The sequence below is a fragment of the Equus caballus genome, chromosome 16, assembly GCF_041296265.1.
Source record: "Equus caballus isolate H_3958 breed thoroughbred chromosome 16, TB-T2T, whole genome shotgun sequence".
Taxonomy (NCBI): Eukaryota; Metazoa; Chordata; class Mammalia; order Perissodactyla; family Equidae; genus Equus; species Equus caballus.
Window position 1 is genome coordinate 18,648,984 of NC_091699.1, and position 19,971 is coordinate 18,668,954.

At 40.6% G+C, this 19,971-nt stretch overlaps 1 protein-coding gene and 2 long non-coding RNA genes across 54 annotated transcripts in view; 2 read left to right on the forward strand and 1 right to left on the reverse strand.

Moving 5' to 3' along the window:
* Positions 1–11,269, reverse strand: part of SETD5 (SET domain containing 5) — a 77,011-nt gene extending 65,742 nt beyond the window's left edge. For 28 of the 50 annotated variants that reach the window (XR_011427195.1, XR_011427194.1, XM_070238523.1 and 25 more), the window contains exon 1: positions 10,655–11,013. The gene's annotated coding sequence lies outside the window, so the exon portion shown is untranslated. Of the gene's footprint in view, positions 1–10,654 lie in introns of all 50 variants that reach the window. The other 22 variants (XM_005600400.4, XM_070238513.1, XM_070238514.1 and 19 more) reach the window with 4 other exon arrangements.
* Positions 11,100–19,971, forward strand: part of LOC111768296 (uncharacterized) — a 76,888-nt gene continuing 68,016 nt past the window's right edge. For all 3 annotated transcript variants that reach the window (XR_011427196.1, XR_002800512.2, XR_011427197.1), the window contains exon 1: positions 11,100–11,200. This is a non-coding gene — a long non-coding RNA (uncharacterized lncRNA). The remainder of the gene's footprint in view (positions 11,201–19,971) is intronic.
* On the forward strand, positions 12,305–13,114 carry LOC138918190 (uncharacterized). The gene is made up of 2 exons (XR_011427198.1): positions 12,305–12,429; positions 13,008–13,114. It is a non-coding gene; the product is annotated as an uncharacterized lncRNA (long non-coding RNA).

Below are 19,971 nucleotides of genomic sequence, written 5' to 3' on the forward strand. Positions count from 1 at the left end.
AAAAAAGTGCGGTTTCAGAACTCCTGAAGTTCCCGAGATTCTCTCAGTGGGTATGTGAAGCCTTTCTTTTTTCAACTACGTATCTGTGTGAGGCCAAATGTTCTTAGTTTTCAACCAAAACAACTTAAATTAAATACTGAAGCAGCTATGAGAAAGCAGTTGTCTTCTATTACGTCAGACACTAAAGAGATTTGCAAAAATGTCAAACAATACCACTTTTAAAAAATTTTGGAAATAGTTATTTTTCATAAAAAATCACTTTATTTATGTTAGCAGGATTTGTCACTGTTATTTTAAAATTAGTTAATAAATAATTTTAAGGTTTTCTGTTTTAATTTCTAATCTGGTAAATCTCAATATAAACCACACAAACAAAAGCTCTTTGGGGCCTTCAATTTTTAAGAGTGTAAAGTTTAAGAATGGCTGATCTAGGCAATGAATATCAACAGTTGCTTAACATCACGCAGACATTATGTAACTCATAATGGACATATACACTACGCTTATAAAGTACACTTGCAATCGACCTAATCACTAATTTACATGAAATACGGGCGGAGGGAGGTAATCTAATAGAGTATGTTACCTGACACTATGGAGATGGAAACCTCCAAAATCCAAAGAGTGGGAACTCTACATGAAGATAAATTTCTTTAACAAGTGTATTATATTAAAAAAAGAAAAGGAGACAACCTATAAATTGAAAGACTTTCAAACTTATCAACCAAGTGCAATGTACAGACCTTATCTTGTTCAAATGGAATGGTTTAAATAAAATCCAAAGGGAGTCCTTTTTTCTATTCTCTCTATTTTCTTGTACTTGGAATTTTTCATAATAAAAAATTAATCAAATGTATATCCATCCCTGCCCTCACCACCAACTATGAGGAAAAGAAAAAGGCATTTGAAGAACTGCTCACATGGAAATAGGGGTTCGGAGAGGCTAACAGATAAATCCTAGTAGAGAGGAAACCAGAAGAGCTCTATAAAAGAAAACTGGGTTGCTACGTAGTGATGAAAAGCTCCATGATCCCCTATAATTAGGGCGAGCATATAATTTATGGTTCAAACTGGAATATTTTCGGGAGTGAAAGGGGTGCTATTACTAATTATGCAGCAGGCATAAACCAGGACTGGCCCAGGGAAACCAAGACACACGGTCACTCTACCTACAAAAGACTAAATTTTTTTTTATCATTTTCACAAAAGATATTCAACTCAATCCGTTGGGTAACTATTTTCCATAGAAACATGTTCCTAATATAGAGTTCCAAAAAATGTTACACAAAAAAATTACTTTTCCTCTCTCTTGCCTGGCACATAGTTATTCCATAAAGTGGGATACGTCTACTTCTCCTCTTGTTCAGTGTACTCTGCAAACCTACAGCCATTCCTTTTCATGCCAACTGGTTACGATAAACCTACCCAGAGCCTTGATTCTCTAAAACTACCGTCTTCCCATGGACCTCCACACATGTCCTAGTCAGACTTCTACTCAATTTATGAACAGATACCTTATTCCTAGCAACACTTCAAATCTTAATGGCCTAGGTGTTAGGTAAGGAAGAGTGAGGTAAAAATATCTGGGTCAGGTCAACCAGCCTAGGCTCCAAAGAAACAGCCCTGAGGTTGGCATTATTACCTACTTGTTCTAAGTGGTATGGCTACAATAACTTCAGAGCTCCATATAGTTATTTACTTACTTTTGTGAGGAAGATTGGCCCTGAGTTAACATCTGTGCCAATCTTCCTCTACTTTATGTGGGACACTGCCACAGCATGGCTGATGAGTGGTGTGCAGGTCTGCACCCGGGATCTGAACCTGTGAACCCTGGGCCGCCGAAGCAGAGCACATGAACTTACCCACTACGCCACCAGGCCAGCCCCATGGCTCCATATATGATGTTAGCATAATTTTCATTTTTTTGAATTTTTAGTAAGTATCCGATTTTACTATTGCTTATATAATGGGCCACCAATATGGTGACTACCTGTTTAATCTGTGAATATTTTATGCCATTTCATAGGTTTTAAAATACCAGGTAAACTTTTCCAGTAAAAGTAGCCTAAATATGAAAATGTTATAATTTGGTACAACTTGAACCTCATCCTAAAATGTGCATTGACACCATGTGAACTTACCCTTATTTTGTTCTGTTACTAAGCTATGACATTAAAGTTCTAATTGCCATAAATAAAACTGAATTTGTCTAGCAAGAACAAAAGTAATTAAAAAGGGACTTCAAAAATTTGGATTTGCTCCCACTTTTCCTCAGACCTGTTACTTTTTTTTAAAAGTCGTTCCATCTTATATTTTTCAGGCTGTAGGCACAGATATTTAAGTTGCATGGCTATAATAGTTTGCACCGTGGAAATTGAGAAAATAAAAATTTATGCATTCATACAAGAATCTAATGCTACATTCAGCATGCAATCAATCATACTGCCTCAAAAGCCCTTCCTTTGTTCTATTTTAGGTTAAATTCTTTTGTCTTTAGAACCAAAATAAAGTTTAAAAAAAATGTGCCCTCTAGATTCTAACCCAAATGTTATCATAACAAACATTAATTTTTTAAAATAGTGTATCTCACTGCAGCTCTTCCCTTTCTGTCTGGTTTCTCTTATAAAACAAGTCAACTCTCAACAGCCCACATTAATAAAGGACAATATAATATAAATGCAGAGGCAGTCTAACTGCCAACAGGTCCTGCCAGGTTCTTTGTCATAAATAAAATCTTTCTTGGATACCAAGAATACCCAAACAGTTGATTATTAACTGCAGATCACCCTCCTTCACAGAGCTGTGAGAGTACAAATTGTATGTGTTGTGGCATGTACAGAGGCTGGTGGAAGGAAATAGAATTTTTCATCATAGGCCAAAGACCATAACAGGACAGGAATAAAAAACCATGGAGACAGGGAGAAAAGAAAAGAAACAATCTCATACAAAATGACAAACAATGGGTGAAAATAGAAAATGAGATCTGGACCTACATTAAAATTAATGTGTATATAACGTGCATATAAAAAAAATCAACATTATTAAATAAGCTAACATGATATTGGAACATCCCAACCAGATCATAATTTCTAAGAATTATGAAATAATCCTCTTACTATATCCAGCAGGGTACATGCCTTTTTAGATTACTGGGTTTTATTTGAGTCTTTACATTTCAGGAGTGGGGAGGAGAAAATCTTAGCATAAGACAACAATAAAAATGATAAAATTTCTCGTTTGGGGGGGTGGTATGGGAAAAAGGAGGTTTGGAGAACATAAATTATGCATCTTGAAGAAAGAACACTGAAGAATGAAAAATTTACATTCAAACTATTAAATTCACCTCCACTAAGGTAAAGGGGTAAACATATATAAAGGTTTAACTTTTGAACTTTTAGTCATAAATCTGAGTTACACAAGTTAGTAAATCCCAATACAAATTGCAAATATTATCTACAGAAAAGATTCTCCTTTTCTTCAGGCTAATAATATGGTGGCATCTGGTGGTAATAATGATTGTGTGAATAGCCAATGAAAACTAAGTACGCTTAAAAACATTTTTTTATGTAAGGCTAAGAATCTAAATGGTTTATCAAGAAAGAAAGTGGAAGATACTGAAGTTACAAAATCTCTTTCACTACTGAATTTTAAGAATAGGACAAATTAGCTTTGTATTTTGAAGTACACATAAACACACCCACAACTTAACCATAATAGAAATCTTGTTAGTCCAACCAATTTTCCCCCTTTGTCCTAGTTTCTTTTTTGCTGGGGAAAGGCGTTGTGGGATAATAATAGCAGGAAATAAGGTGGAGCAGCTGCACAGGCAAAATGAGGTACAGTGCTGTGTTTCACCTCCATTTCAGTCTACTGCTGGCTAGGTCTTACTGAAAATGAGATTAGCTGTTTCGGGAGCCAAAGCCGTTATCTAAACCTTTGGGATCAAAAGGTGCCCCCAGCCCCCGCCACTCCCCACCTTACTTTTGCCAGAACTCTTAAGGGCCTCTGGCAAGATTCAGGTAACAGGAGCACACGATGAAGAGATTTCTAATTATTTGGGAAGTGAAGTGTGTGTGTGTTCACGAAAGTGCGCAGAGGATGTTTACCCTAGTGCTAGCAATGTGGGTTTTAGTACATGTAGAGTAAACTGTCTGAAATGGAGGCATGGCTGAATGAACTGAATGGCTTCTATTTTAGTCCCACAAACCTATGGAAATAATCCATGTGAATGAATTATAAAGAGAAGAAATGACTACCCTAATTTCTATAGTAATATAAAATACAGCCAACTAAATTTCATGTTAATGTTGTTGTTATTTTACTGATTAAAAAACTTCTAACTAATGGCAATGATAATTAGTCACTTAAATTTCCCTTTTCAGGTAAAAATGTTATATCATTACCGCGAAGATCATTACACATAAAAATATAATGTTAAGTGGGTAAGACACTTATCTTTCTTTTACAGAGGGGAAATAACACAAAACTTGGTCAGGTTTGCTTAATATTACAATGTGCATTAAAGGCAGTTTTTTAGTTATTCTATTAAGTTAAAACATCTCTTCTTTGCTAACAGCCACAAGCTCTGAATCCGTAAGTAAAAATCAGCATTCTAGCTCCCTTTACTGTCTCCTGCAGTTTGGAAAGAAGGACAAACTTTAAGGCTACTTTAATAACATTGCAATACAGGTGGTATCTCAATTTAAGCAAGAGATGTAGTTTCCTTAAACTGAGTTCAAACCAATTATTTCTAAAAATCAAATTCTCTTAAAATATATTAAGCATTTAAAAGAACTTCAACATATACTTCTTTACAAAGGAGAAATCCTTTTGCAATCCAAATAATTGCTATCTAATTTGTTCTGTGAATGGAATTCTTTAATATTTTGTTTTTTTAAAAAACAACTGGCACACATGTACTGTTTGACATTTATTTTAAAAGTAAAAATACTGTTCAGGACACTGATCCTTTTAACGTTTTAATGAAAACTTCCAGAGGGACCCAAACTTTGAAATATCTCACCATGATTTTGCTTAAAGGGCCAGATAACCAACAGATCTCTTCTGACTCTATGATTCATATTAATTCTGATAAACTGGATGCAACCACCCCACCCCATTCATGCTGGGAGCTGAGCATGAATGCATCAAAGAAGATTGCACCTAACCTAAAAGGTGGAGGAGGGAGTAATCTCCAAGGAATATCAGGTTCTCCAGGAAGTAGGGATGAGACTGAAATAATAAGTAGCCTTTCTTCAGTTAGCCTTTTACACGATGGCGACCCAACATACAAATGCTGGAGGGTCCTCTCCATATTACTGATATAAAATTGGAGATAACAATATGCAACTAGTTCACAAAGGGAAATAAATTATTCTGCCTATTCTGGTCTAATCCCAACCCAAATAAAGACAATGTATGTATTGAAATATAAAGATTTTACTCATATAGGATATTCTTTTCCTTTTCTTAATGAGAATTCAGATGTTCTAGACCTTAAGGAAGGTGGAGAGCATGGGATTTATTTTCTTTTAAGCCAAACAAAGCTTTAGTTTTTATTTTTCCTTTGAGAAGGAGGGGATGGGTCCCTACCAGAAATTCAGGGATATACTGAACTTGGGGTTAACAGTATATGGTTGGCACAAATTCAATGCCTGAGTGGGAACTACAAATGATTTCTTTAATTGTATGCCAAACTGAATAATCTCCCAGGGAAAAGAACCTCCTCCTCCTGCCTTTCCTACCTCCTGCCCCTCCCCCACCAACACTGCCTCCCTGCTGTGCAAAGAGCCCTTTGTCCTGCCCCGCACTTATCTAGCTGTTTGGCCATATTGACAGGCCAACTAGAGGCATAATAAGGGAGTCAGTATGACATAAGCAGCTGGCAATTTGAAACAAAAATCTTCCTCTTCTACTCAGACCAAATCGTGCTGTAGAGGTCTCAGGCTCCTCCCATGCTTCCATCTATTTTTCAAACAGAGCAGCAAGGAATTCAGCATTTTCCCTCAATTAGTAGCACATCAAAATCTTGATGCCCTAGATACCAAATTCTCTATAAATTCCTATATCCACTGCTTTTTTGTGATCCTTAACTCTGGGTGTATATACATAACTAACATGTCTGAGGAAATGATTCTTATTACTTCAATTTGCCATCAAAACTCTGAGAATTCTCACACTACAAGGAAGACAGAAGAGCACAGAAGAGAAAACAGACCAAACCAACAGCTATACACATCAGGCAAAACTGGCCAATGTTAGTGTTTTAAAAATACTAAAACATTGTTCCAATAAGCAGAAAATTCCTTTTCCTTGTCTTTATATCAAAGACTCTTAACGTGACCCTTACATCTCTCCCTGAGGTATTCAGCAAACAAAATCAATATGATGGAAAAACTGAGTGAGGCAGGATGGGATTACAAATTCCTTGCTCAGTGAAGGCGTATAAAGTAGACTGAGATTTAGCGTCATTGTTTCTTTATTATATCTCATAGCATAGTTCCCTTCATAAAGTGTTAAAAGTTTAAATATATTTTGTCAGAATAAGAGAATTCTCAAAGTGATGCTTTCTAATAGTCCCTCAAAAGTTACTGGGATCTTTTACTCAATTTAGAATTGAATATACAGGATACTTTTCATAAGCCTGTAATTAACAAAATATGTACTGATAAGCGAAGAAAATTATATTCTCTCTACCTCTCTTACACTTCCCTGAATCTTCACCACAAGAGCAATCAATCACTGGATCAAGCCAAAGATTAAAAAATGCCATTTCACCACATATTTTGGAATTTTTGGCAGTAGGAATGGTACCAATCCCTTACGATCATAGGTACATCACACTTATTTTCTAAGGAGTGCCTCTGAAAGAAATCAAATTACAAATAACCACCAGTTGTATTACCATATATACATGATCTCACATTTTGCAGTCAAAGTACATTTTATTTGTCTTTTAAAAACAATCTCTATCAAGAAGTTTTAGTTTTCAACGCCTGAAACAATTTTTGTAAATAAAATTCACTGCTAGACCAGTTAGTCTCAAATTAAACTAATCATGAGTTGAACCAGAAGTTATAAAGGCTAGAATAAGTTCAGAAAGTATGTAAGTTTCTGGACCAAAAGAGTATCAGAAGATATAAAAATCTGCAAGCATACTGGCTAAATAAATCTTATGAAAAAGGCCTCTATGATCTTTCAGAAAATGATTACATTGAGATCACAACAGGAAATACAAGTGAAAAAGGAATCATTTTACAAGGTAACTTTCATATTATATAATAAACTAGCAATATATCTAAACGATGTTAAACAGCCAGAACGAGTGAAACCATACTTATCTGATATGGCACCTTTTACATGTGATAGTAATAAGAATCAGAACGACCTAAAATATTATCCATTAAGGTTCTGCTTTATTAGTCTACTTGTATCATTGAGAGACAACGAAAGTCACATTTGTGAATGACAAAACTCATTTCCATTCTTTTTGATTCTCTGCCACAAATGCCAGAATCATACTACACATTATAGATGATTGTGATATTTAACTACATTTACACAAAACTGAACATATCAAAATTCTGAGAGGGAAAAATATAGGATGCAAGAGTGCTGGCGGGAGTTGGGGGGGCAGACAAAATATGGGCATCTGCTAAGTACTGTATGTAACTGGTGATGTATTTGGGTGGTGACTCTCCTTTAAGTACTTCCATACTCAACAAACTGTTCAGCTTAATCAGACATCTTCCTAATGTGCAGGAGCTGTGGGGGAGGGGAGACCACATAAGGGGCTTCTTCTCAAGACTGTCTTCTCAAGTATCCTGTACACAAGATTTATTTGATTTCTGAATATTCCTTTTGGTCCGTCCTACATTTCAGATGGATCATGGCCAAACATACAGCCTTGTGATCTTAGAAGACTATATTCAACACATACATAATGAATCAATTTTACAGGTCAAACTCCAAGGAAATAATCTGATCTGGAGAAGTCTATTACTAATACAGAAATTAAGAAAATACTTCTCTGAGATTTATATTTAGAAATCATTCTGAAAAGGGCAGTTCTTTTTAGGGTTTAAGATTCCAAATTTAGTAAAATGTTTAGCAAAACATCTACTCAATAAGTTAACTATGGCTTAATGACTGGAAGGAGACAACAAAATATCAAAATTGATTCAATGACTAAAGAGATAGAGGGAAACATGTCAGTTGTAGAAAAAAGAATGGATATTTTTCCCATTCTGGTTCTCAGGAAGATCCTTAAATTCCTATTAGTTTTAAATGGACAGAAAAATTAAAACTCTAACGGAACTTTCAGTCCTATCCAAGCACAAATCACCAGATAAAAGCCAATAATCTGCCAAAAAAACAAAAACAAAAAACCAAACAAAAAAGAAAAAAGCGTCTTTAACATGATCCAGTTTCCAGAAGCTGATATCCATAAATGGGTAGAAGATTATAAATTGCTAATTCCCATCTCCCTACCAATAAAATGTGAATCAGCTCAGCAGTGAAAATTCCCAGGATAGCAAGGTTTCTCCTCGGTCCTGAAGCAGCCATCGCCTAAGTGCAGCTCCCTGCAGCCAACAGCATTAATGGACGCTGCACTGCTGTCCTTCCCTGGAGACAGCAGCCAGCACTACTCAAGCTTCTCACGTAGCAACCAGAGCTCCAGAGCCAGCAGCTGCTGCTGCCTTGTATACTCACCCCTGTGATCCAACCCAAAGGAACAACCTTCTCCTTACCCCACCCCCACTCCTTACACACACTTTTTTTTTTCTGGACCAGTGTTCTATGCCAGAAGGGATGGAATTACGCTTTTAGAAAGAAACAATCCTAAGGTCACCCTTTTAGTTTTAAACTAGGGTGTTTTACTGGAAAAGTCAACATTTACCAAATTCCAAACATCCATTTTAACTAAGCTAGCAATTGAGGAGCGAAAATTAAGCTTGAGTCTTTAAAAGGCCAATTTTCCAAACAATTTCTTTACAGTCAAATTTGAATTTGCAGCTAGAGACAGAGCCTTGTATCATGTCCTATTAAACGACATAATTCATTTTTCTATACATAATGAAAGTCTGAGTAACCCTTAAAGACTCCAATCCTATAATGGGCCAGAATTTTTGGCTACAGAAGAAAACTAACGCTCCTCCTGAGAAAACTGGAAGAAATCCAATAAAACAAAATTTCCTGTGTCCTCCAAGAGGCCCAGAAACCTCTGATTATGTGAATATTCTCTGCCTTAGTCCTAGCTCAGATTCCACACACCTAAAATTACCACCTATAACTTTTCTCTCAGAGTGACCTAAAAACATTTAATGATATAAAATTAACCACCAAGAAATTTTCCCAAATACGGGGTACACAAACATTCTCCTGAAAAGCTCATAACACTTAAATCGGCTGGATACTCTCCAATTAAAAGTATAGCTATGGAACATCTGCCCAACAAAAAAAATGTAAATATGACCTTGGTCACAAATATAGCATTTAAAAGCGACTTATTTAGTCGAGTGACGAAAGAAACTAAAGAACCTGGATTCTTCTAGTACTAGGAACACGAGGAAAACTGGAGAAATGAACTAAAGTAGAGACAAAGCCCAATGGAACCCAGAGCTCTGGGTAAGAAATGAGTTCCTGGTGAACACATTGCACAAGTAACATGAGAAAGCAGAAAATGCAGGTCATACACGCACCCCTGACCCAGACCAGCAGAGCTGGCTGCAGCATCAGTATCCCAGGGAAAGACCAGCTCTTCTTAAGAAGCCAGACAAGCAAAGGAGCGCCATAGAATAAATTAGCATCGAAGGGGCTTTCCCAACAGTTAAACTTTCCCTCTCACGCAATTCACCTACTTAAAAAACCAGGGCTTTTTCGCACCACCATTCACCTCGGATCCCTGGCTTCCACGCAGAGGGAAAGGGAATTCATAAAGGGTACATTTTTCTTCCTTTAAAGACGTTCTCAAACGATCGCTCTCCACGCCCAAGGCAGGGAAAACGACACTGTCTGGCTCCACTCCAAGCTAGAACCCTACAGATCGCAGGGGGCTATCGGAGACACCGGGGCATACGCCACTGAGCGCCCAAGAATGCAAGGTGGGGGCGGCGAAGGTAACGTCTTTAGTGTGGGAAAGGAAGCAATCAGCCGCGATGGGGACCCGAGAACGAGGGGGAAGGCGTCCAGGAACGTTATGGAGGGGAGATGGAGGCCCCCAGAGCCATCGGAGTTGTCACAAGGCCGCGCGAGCGGGGGTGGGGGCGGGGGTGAGGTGAGGGGAAAAAGTATGCCTGTGTATTTCGAGAGGAGGGCAAGGAGAGGCCTACCCTCAAGGAAAAGGTAAACGTGGAGTAGGCAGTTCCCAGGGAAGGAGGTGAAGAGGCGTGGGGGGAGGGGAAGCGTCCTGACCCAGGAAAGACGGGAAAAGCGTCGTGGGGTCGACTGGATCACGGAGGGGACCTCTCCCCCTGGGAAAGTGGGGCGTGGGGGCTGGCGAGGGGGCTGAGAAGGGGCAGCATCCTCCTGCTACGAGCCTGGGGAGGGCCAGGCCCGCGTCCCGAGAGCGAGCGCGGGGAGACGGAGGAGGTGACCCTTCCCTCCCGCGGGGCCGGTCTTAAGGGTAGGGCTCGCTTTTCTGTCGGACCCTTACCTTGTCCCAGGCGCTGCCGGGGCCTGGGCCCGGGCTGCGGCGCACGGCACTCCCGGGAGGCAGCAGGACTCGAGTTAGGCCCAACGCGGCGCCACGGCGTTTCCTGGCCGGGAATGGCCCGTGCCCGTGAGGTGGGGGTGGGGGGCAGAAAGGCGGAGCGAGCCCAAGGCGGGGAGGGGGAAGGGCCAGGGAAGGAGGGGGGCCGGCACTACAGTGTTGGCGGACTGGCGGGACTGGGGCTGCGTGAGTCTCTGAGCGCAGGCGGGCGGCGGCCGCCCCTCCCCCGGCGGCGGCGGCGGCGGCGGCGGCGGTAGCAGCAGCTCACTCAGCCCGCTGCCCGAGCGGAAACGCCACTGACCGCACGGGGATTCCCAGCGCCGGCGCCAGGGGCACCCGGGACACGCCCCCTCCCGCCGCGCCATTGGCCTCTCCGCCCACCGCCCGGCATCCATTGGCCAGCTCGCCGCCAATCAGCGGAAGCTGCCTGGGCCGCCTAAAGAAGAGGCTGTGCTCTGGGGCTCCGGCTCCTCAGAGAGCCTCGGCTAGGTAGGGGAGCGGGACTCTGGTGGGAGGGAGGTCCGGCGGATTGCGGGGGATGGGTGGCTGAGGTGGTCTGACTGGGAGCTGGGCGGGATGCCTTCTCCCGCGGGAAGTCGGGAGTAGAACGATTGTTACGCTGGAAGGGAAAGAGGAGGTCAGAGGCAGACTGGAGTGCGGCCCGCCCTGCGGCAACCGGAGGGGGAGGGAGAAGGGAGCGGAAAAGCCTCGAATCCGGACGGAGCCATTGCTCCCGCAGAGGGAGGAGCGCTTCCGGCTCACCTCTTGTCACTGATTGGCCGCTTCTCCTCCCGCCGTGTGTGAAAACACAAATGGCGTGTTTTGGTTGGAGTAAAGCGCCTGTCAGTTACAGCCTCGGGAGTGCGCAGCCGCCTGGGGACTCGCATTGCCCCCTGGGTGGGGTGGGTAGGTAGGTAGGGTGGGGAGATCTGGACGAGCGGGCGCGGTCGGCCTCCCGCGAGGGGGAGGGGAGGGTCAGTGAAAGTGGCTCCCGCGCGGGCGTCCTGCCACCCTCCCCTTCAGGGGAGTAGCTTTACCCGCCGCCTGCTCGGCTTCGGCATTTGATTGGCTGCTTTAGCCCGGGGAACGGCCCCTTGCTATTGGCTCGGGTCCCAAATGAGCGAAACCACTGCGCGGGTCGGCGGGGGTGGCGGGGAGGCGGTCGTTGGTACGGCCCTCCCCGAGGCCCTGCGCCGCAGTGTCTGGCCCCGCGCCCCTGCGCAACGTGGCAGGAAGCGCGCGCTGGAGGCGGGGGCAGGCTGCGGGGCCGAGGCTTCTGGGTGGCGGCGACCGCAGCTCCGCCCCGGGCGCCCGCCGCCCAAAGGGCGAGACAAGCCCTACCTGCTCCCGTGCCCGTGGGGGTGGGGGAAGGAGCGGGGGTCGGTCCTGCTGGTATGTGGGTGGGAGGTGCATGGTCTCCAAAAATCGGCGCGAGCTGCAATCCTGAGGGAGCTGCAGTGGAGGAGGCGGGGAGAAGGCCGCACCCTTCCCGGCAGGGGGAGGGGAGTGCTGCAATACCTTTATGGGAGTTCTCTGCTGCCTCCTGTCTCCGAAGGACCGCCCTGGGCCTAGAAGAATCCCTCCCTCCCCCGCGATCTCGTCATCGCCTCCATGTCGAGTCGCTCTTTCTCGATCATGGGAGGAATTCTTTTGCCCGGGCTTAACCTGGTGCCTGGGCGTTGTCCTGCAGGGAATTGAGCAGGTGTAAGATTTTGAGGGTGAGCCCAATTTCTCTGTCTTGCCACAGACTTGAGTTTATGTCACAAAGTAATTATAATAAGGGTGGAGGAGGGAAATGGAGTCCAGGCGTTCACCTGGGGCTGATTTTATGCAGTGAGGCTGCGTGTTGTTAGGTTACCTAACATCCTCTTTGTAGCATAAAGGGAGATAGATTAAAGGCATGATCACCTGAGTTTTTTACTGACCCCCCCCCCCCCCATTTGAGACCCTTGCTACACCAACAAAGTATAGCATCTCAGATTCGATCTTAATCTTAAAATTTTAGGCCCCCTCCCTTACATCCCTAGGTCAGGCATCTTAGCAACTCTCACTCACACTTTGAACCCATTTTCTGTTTGTTGTACTTGCTCATCCAGTCCCCAGACATACCACTGGCTTTCTCCTCTCCTGTTTTTGGTAGCCTGGTGAGTCATGAAACCAGATGGGTTGGTTCCAGCACCAGTTAAGGCTACCTACTTGAGCAGAGGCCTCACTCTTACCCAGCAATACATTTATTCCTCCTTTATGGGTTTTCTTGGATGTTTACCTTGATTTTCATTTTATCCTTTTTCCTCAGCTGGGATTCTATCCTTGACGCTCTTCACAGTCCAGATGATCTTGACTACTGCTTTACTGCGAATTGGATGTGAGGTTCAATAACATCATCCTTTTACCTCCTTTGAATACCTCTCGATCTCTTTATTTCTGTTCTCAACAGTAACTGAGCTCAGTTCTTGTAATGCTAACAGCCTCTAAACTGATATCTCAGCTTCCAGTATCATCTCCTGATCCATCTTACATGTTGCCAGGACAGTTGTCCTAACACGCAAAGCATGAAAATGACTTATGCAACTCCTTTACTGGCTCCTAACTACTTGCCGGATGAATTCCATCATCATGAATGTGATATACAAGGTCCCTCAATGGGCTAACTTCATCTTCTCTTAATTTTTTCATTTGCCACGATTTTCCACAAACACTACCTCTCTACTCAAGTGATACAGAATTGGTTGCTGTTTACCCAAGTCATAGTCATGTTGTCATACCTCTTTGTAGGGTAGTTCCTTCTGGAATGCTACCCTTGATGCTCCTTACTCTTCACACCTGTTTAAGATTCAAATATCATCTCCCTTATGATCTTGCCTTCTGTGGTCTATCGTCCTTTAAGCAAGACTCCCCTATAAAAAAGTTAGCAATGCTTTCTCCTGACCTCATAGCAAGTTGGATCACAGCACTTCTCAGGTCATTGTCATTGCTTGTTTAAATTCTTTTGATTGTTCTGAGCTTCTTGAGGGTACAGGTTCTTGCTGAGTCTTGTATCACTTAAACATCTAGTGTATTCCTTGATGTCTGGCCAACCCTAAATAAAATGGAGTGAGCAACATGTTGATGTCTTTACAAGGTCTTTTAGATTATTGGTTTCTCAAACAGTTCTTTGTATGCGTGCTAGTGCTCTAGATTAGCACTGTCCCATAGAACCTTCCACCACAGTGGAAATGTTCTGTGTCTGTGCTGTCCACTATGGAAGCCACTAACCATATATTACTGTTGAGCACTGGAAATGTGGCTAGTGTGACTAAAGAACTGAATTTTATGTAATTTAAATTTAAATCGCCACTGTAGACAGTTTATATGTGGCTGCAGCCACAAACTTGTGTTGTGGATTGCAGAATACTTAATAGGGACATTGATAATTTTCTCTTCATATTGAGCAGTAAGGAAATAAAAGTTGAATCTCTCTGGCCCATTTAGGGTTTTTTTTCGTGCTTGTTTTATTTTACCTTTTTCTCTACTTCAGCTGTACTTAGCTGAGAGCTAAATCCAACAAACCATTACTAAAGATAAACCTGCCTTGGACAACAATGTGTTGAGAAAGTAAATGTTGGCTAGTTTGAATTTCAAAAAAGGATGCATACTGCATTTTAGGGAAATGGGATTTCATTAAACCTTAATGGTGACAGAAGATTAGTGAGGAATAGGACTATATCTGATGTTACTGAAACTAGCCCTAAATTTCAGTCCTACGAGTTTTCATTTTTGGAAAACTTCATCAGAGGAAGCCCTAATTATCATATCTTAAGTTATAGGGAACCATCACAAAGTAAGTTTCATCCTGATGGAGTATAAATTAATAGATGTTATCTTAACACCAAAATGGTTTTTGATTTATGTGCTAATAGAGCATCTTGTAAATTTCAATTATATTTTTTAAAAATATATTTGACAAAATTTCTCCTTAGAATATGAGATCCTTAGGATAGGGGTCTTCAAACCTCTGTGCACACAGACACTTGGCTTGCTATTTAATGCAGATTGCCAGTTGCACACCCAGAGATTTCTGAACTCAGTTAAGATAGACGGATGGGGGGGCACTAGAATTCTCAATCTTTTTCAAGTCCTTATTTGCTTCTGAAGGTGGCCCAGAAACCACGCTGCAAATACAGCCCTGGGGGTGTAGTATGCCTATTTTTCTGACAAAAATTATTACAACTTCAGAGACACACCTAATACTATATGTCCCCTCTACTTTGGGACTTTTTTCCTCCCCAAAAAACTGAATGAATGGGAAAACATTTTGAAAGGCAAAGAGGAGTAGTAGTTAATAGTTTTGGAAACTTGCAGGTCAGGATTTTTGTTGTTTTTTTTTTTTAAGGGAGGTTAAAATATTCCAAATACTGTTTTTTGAACCAGTAAGTTCTCCTGTCTGTTTTCCCATTCAATGCATTCCTCAAGGATACAGATTTTTGATTCCCCAGTACCTAACAACAGAGCTGGGTACTCAATAAATGCAGATTTATTAAAACCATTTATATGTGAAATTGGTTTTCAAATAATAGCTTAAGTCCACAAAACACAGAAACAAGGCTCCTTTTATGGAGCAACTTTAGGGTCACACTTAACCTGAGTCTCCTGATTTTCTCCTCATAAAGGAAGCTGACGCCTGGTCTCTGAATTCCCCATTTAGCAGTTCCTTGGCTTTCCTGTACGAACGTTGCACTTAACCCTCTTCCTGTGCTTTACTTCCTTGGGATTTATTCATTTTTTTGTTTTTTAAATAAACCGGCTACCTATCTCCTTTTGAAGTAGAGCCATATTATTTCTTTGACTTCTAGGACAAAAATTAAGTATACTGAACACTGGTACTTACATGAGAGTTGAAGTTTTTGTAAGGTTTTTTTTTTTTTTAGATTTGCAAAGTTTGATCTACATAATGTTTCTTCCATATTTTTCAATGCATGGAGGAGGTTTGCTATAATTATGATTTGCAACTGTTAATCCAATATATGATAGGGATCAGGATCACAAGGGTAAGACTAGTTTGACTATTTTAGGCCAAACTTAGTTGTAGAGCACCTTATTAGGTCACATATCCAGGAGTCTGGTACTTTACTCACAATTCTTGATTTTGTTAGTTTACCTAGTGACATACTATTTTATATGAAGACATATTTCTCCAGAAGACTATTTTCTTGTCCATGACTCCCCATTCTTGATGGAGTGGGTGAGAAACTGGATTGTTAAGAACTGTTAGTAGCATGGAATCTGGTTTATTTCATCTAGGCCGGGGTTGAACCTGATGAATTATTTGTGGTATCATGGTGTATACCTTCTTGGTGACTAGAGAGACTACTTCTGCCTTTGATTTTATCTGAAAGTCGTGATTACATTTACTAATCCTGCTTTCCAGCTTTTTTTCCTAGAGTTCACAGTCATCACTGACCTTTAGTTTGTTACCCTTTGTTTTCTGGTTTTCTAGTTTTTTGGGTTTTCTTTTTCTTTCTTTTTTTTTTTTTTAACATGTTTAAGATTGGCTCTTCCTGCTGACAACAGTAACATGTTTTCAGATCATGTTTACAGAATTGGTTATTTTATCAGCTGACTAACCCCACCTCTAGTGTATGGATTCCGGTCAACTCAGTCAACACTCTTCACAGCCTTTCCTCTTTTACTGACCTTTGGTTAAAAATCTCATCCCAGACTTTTGACTGTAATAAATAATGGCAACATATTCTAGTGTGTACTGTAGGAAGAAGCTAATGGAAACATAGTTGAGTTAGAAGAAATGAACTAATAATATTGAGTGCCACTTGTGTGCTGGATAATGTGCCAAACTCTTTGCCAGTGTATGTAGGGTGGTCCTGATACATAAAACCCTATCCTACATTGTAGGAAACTAAAGTTCAGTGAGGCTGAACAACTTTCCTGTGGACACACCAACAAATTAAGGGCCAGGGATTCAAAATCTGGTCTGACTTGCTTAGTCAGTGTTCCTTACCACCTTATGGTACTTTCTCTGATGGAAACAGTCTTTTAGGAAATTTAACCTGGCTGCAGGATACAAAGATGGGTTGTGGGGATGGAGAAATTTGAGGGCAGAGAGACCACTTAGGGGGTTCTTTCACAGTAGTCCAGACATGAAGTGATGAGGTCTGGTAGAGTGGCAATCAAAATGGAAAGGAAGTTAAAGGACTCAACAACTGACCCAGTGTCAGCACTAAGAAGAACAGTCTCAACACGCCACTCCTTAAGCCTTCCTTGAGGCCCTCAACTCACTTGAATGTTGTCATTAGCACTTCTCAAAAAATTGTAATTAAATTAGTAATCATGTAATTGGGTTTTTCCCTACTTTTTCAGGTTGCTCCTTGAGGGTAGGACAGTGCTTGTTTACGGCTGTTATCCCTGTTGCCTAAGCATAGGGAGGTCTTCAAGGTCAAAACTTTTTAATACTAAGATGTTATTTACTTTTTCAAGTCATTCTCACAAGTGCAGAGGCTACATGATGTGTGATGACATCACTGATGTTAATCGAATGGTGCTGTATATTCTTGAATTTTCTAGAATTTCCTAAGGTGGTAGGTTTATGGTATGAATATTTGTGTTTCTAGAAGTTAACTCACTTTTTATCGTGTAATCACAGCAATCCTCAATATTGTGCAGTTGTTATACAATCCTGTAGTTTTCTGTCTGAGCATAAATATAAGTACATTTTGTTGTCTTGTTATGCAATAATGTTTTAAATATTTTCTCAAAAACTTCTAAATTTTTAAATTTAACTACAACTTGTTTTAGAATTTAATAACTTTATTCTAAAATAAACCAAGTATGTTTTTCCTAAGAATGGATCATGGCTTAAAAAAGATTATAAGGCTACTTGTTTCAACCCACAGCTACACCATCTATGTCTAACAATGCTAAAAAGATGAAATTAATCAGAGTTCTCTGACTCATAGGAAGAATCAACTCCAAAGAAACCACAGGAAAAAGCTACTGAAGTATCTTAAAGGATAAGTTACTGTATTAGATTGGCTGGAGAAACATACACAATGTCTGAAAAACTTTACAAAAAGCTATATAGTTGCACTGCCTAATGTCGGCTAGATGAAAAGTTTAAAAATCACAGTACTGCTACTTCTTAACAATACAGTAACTTGTCATGTTAAAGATCTGTGTGCAGACAAGAAGTCTGCGTTAATATCTCATCTGTAGAAGTGTATTTATTAGACCTTACAAATGGATGGATCTGCAAACGTGGTTGGGCTTGTTATTTTGCCTGTATTTGCCTGACATCAGCATCCACTAGTCAGAGACTCTCTTATATGAAAGCTTGGCAACAAACAACATGTCCTGAAATGGTCAGACTGTTGATTCCCTTTTTCACTCATGGTTTATCCTGACATTTTCACTAATGGTGAAAAAGCAAAGGTGGTAAAACTGCCGGCACCTTGGCATGAATCATGGTGATGGCACCAAGCTGTAGTCGTCATTCATTCTTCACTGCCGTGCATTTGCAGTATAAATGGGGAGGAAGCCAGGTTCACTTAAGATGTCCTTGTGAAATCAGTAAAATTATGTTATTAAATCTGGACCCTGAGCACGTAACTTTAACCTGAGGGATGAGATGGAAAGTTTGCATACAGTACTTCTGCTATATGCTAAAATATAATGGTTGTCTCAAGAAAAAGTACTCATGCAATTCCGTTGCAAGCTGAATTAGCTGTTTTCTTGGAACATCATTTTTACATGAAAGAATGACTCAAATTTTGGTTGTCAGAGTTGGCTATTTGGCAGACGTTCTTTCGAATATGAAGGAAGTGAGCCTTTCAAGGAAAACAACTAACAGCAGTTGTTGTCAGTGATAAAATTCAAACTTTGAAGTGAAAATTAGGATTTTGGGAAAAGTTCTGTCTACTATCAGGAGCTTAACATCTGCCCAATACTTGAGGGGTTTTTTTTATGAGATAGGTGGTGATGTGAATATAATTTTCTTAGATGTTATATAATGAACTGGGCCAACATTTGGAAAATTTATGTAACTAAGAGAACCATTATTTTCCAAATGACCAACACATGAAATTCTGAAAATTGTAAGTAAGTAACATCTCAACCAACTGAATGCAGAAGATAACCAAAAGTCCAGCTGCCTTCTATTAAGGCAGACATTTAAGAGAAGTGAATTGCAAAGATGTAAAATAATGCCACTCTTCTCTGTTATATAGTTACTTCCATGAAAATGTTCATGTAATGCATTCGTTACTATTATAATTTTCTTGTTTTAATTTCTAATATGGTAAAATATTGGTAAACAAAGCTATTTGGGGTGCTCAATTTTTAAGAATATGAAGGGGTCCTAAGTCTAAGAAGTTTGAGAAATAGCTGCTCTAGCAGAATGTATATAGTAAACACTCAAATGCCTGTTGAATAACTGGATGGAGTTAAAAATGACTTCCAGGATAGCATCTGGATGACAGAGAATGGGCATGCTAGAACAAGGAGCAGGTTTTAGTGGAGAAAGGTATGTTCATGTTGAGTTTGAGGTGGGACATACAAGGCTAAATATAGAAGGCAGTTGGAAATTTAGAATTTGGGCTCAAGAAAAACAAATATCATTCCCCTTTCCATTGAAAATTTCTTTTATCATGGAATATATCTTCGAATAGCTACAACTTCACAAGTGACAAGCAAACATGTTAACCTTGGGGTAGAAGTACAAGGGTGACAGAGTAGGCCTCTTGTAAACAATGATACATTTTTTTCCTATTATGCACATTTTTAAAATTTGGTACAGGAGAGACCTGTATATGGTGTTTCTCCTGAACTTAAAAAAAAAATGTACCAAGGTACAATAATTAAATTTGATTTTTTTCCTCATACAATTTTCAAACTTTCACCATATTCCCACTGAAATTCCCACATAACATCTCACCTGGCTTTGGGAAATGCTATGCTGAGAATAATGCTATGCCTATCTCACTAATTAATATTAAGCAGTTGTAGGCTTTACTGTACTTTAGATACTTTACAGACCTTTTAAAATACTTCCTTTTTTTTCCAGTCTTCAACTTTTTTAAGATTTTATTTTCCTTCTCCCCAAAGCCCCAGTACATAGTTGTATATTATAGTTGTAGATCTTTCTAGTTGTGGCATGTGGAAGAACACAGCCTCAGCATGGCCTGATGAGTGGTGCCATGTCCACGCCCAGGATCCAAACCTGCGAAACCCCAGGCTGCGGAAATGCAGTGCGCAAACTTAACCAGTCGGCC